Source organism: Otolemur garnettii, unplaced genomic scaffold (assembly GCF_000181295.1).
Source record: "Otolemur garnettii isolate 467f Iridium unplaced genomic scaffold, OtoGar3 scaffold00281, whole genome shotgun sequence".
NCBI classification, from domain to species: Eukaryota; Metazoa; Chordata; class Mammalia; order Primates; family Galagidae; genus Otolemur; species Otolemur garnettii.
Window position 1 is genome coordinate 649,549 of NW_003852676.1, and position 1,166 is coordinate 650,714.

The 1,166-nt window shown below is 45.8% G+C and overlaps 1 protein-coding gene across 1 annotated transcript in view; it reads left to right on the plus strand.

Moving 5' to 3' along the window:
- RSPH14 (radial spoke head 14 homolog) overlaps nt 1-1,166 on the plus strand; it is a 72,978-nt gene that overhangs the window by 2,288 nt on the left and 69,524 nt on the right. The window lies entirely within an intron of this gene.

Consider the following 1,166-nt stretch of genomic DNA (forward strand, 5'->3'; position numbering starts at 1 on the left):
GTATATGGGGCCAGCGCCCTACCCAATGAGCCACACGTGCTGCCCCACACATAACTTCTTATACCCAAACCTAGTTCTGAGGGGTGTGACCTCAGAAGTTCTTTCCAGATGCATTTGGGACCAGCAGTCAGTTGATTAACCAAAAAAAATGGAATTAAAGAAATGATGTATTTTCTTTAAACAGCTCATTTTAACCCAAAACACTAATGATATGGCAGTTGCATGATCTCTGTGTGGGACCCAGGCCTTTTCTTGGATATGGGTCCACTGGTTGGCATTTCCTGTCATCTTTTTTGCTTAAACCGCCCTTACAACATCATCTGATTTACATCTTTTTTTTTTTTTTTTTTTGAGACAGAGCCTCAAGCTGTCCTCCTGGGTAGAGTGCTGTGGCATTATAGCTCACAGCAACCTCCAACTCCTGGGCTCAAGCGAGTCTCCTGTCTCCGCCTCCCAAGTAGCTGGGACTATAGGCGCCCACCACAACGCCTGGCTATTTTTTGGTTGCATCCGTTGTTGTTTGGTGGGCCCGGGCTGGATTCGAACCTTCCACCTTAGGTGTATGTGGCTGGCACCTTAGCCATTTGAGCCACAGGCACCGAGCCTGATTTACATCTTTGGTTTCTTTAAAGTAGACTGAGAACTCTAACACATTAATGAAATAACCTGCATGCAAAAACCTTCTAGAATCCTTTGCAATCATCTTTTCTTTTAAGGGATTCACTTTTAAGTCTTCCCAAAGCATTCAACTTTTTTTTTTTTTTTTTGAGACAGAGTCTCATTCTGTTGCCCTGGCTAGAGTGCCATGGCATCATAGTTCACAGCAACCTCAGATTCCTGGGCTCTAATGATCCTCTTGCCTCAGCTTCCCGAGTAGGTGGGACTACAGGTACCTGCCACAATGCCTGGCTAGTTTTTCTATTTTTAACAGGGATGAGGTCTGGATCTGACTCAAGTGGGTCTTGAACTCCTGAGCTCAAACAATTCACCTGCCTTGGCCTCCCAGGGTGCTAGCATTATAGGCATGAGCCACAAGGCCTGGCCTTAGTTTTTTTCATAAGAAAATAAAAATTGGGTGGCGCCTATGGCGCAAAGGAGTAGGGTGCCGGCCTCATATGCCGGAGGTGGCGGGTTCAAATCTAGCCCTGGCCAAAAACTACAAAAAA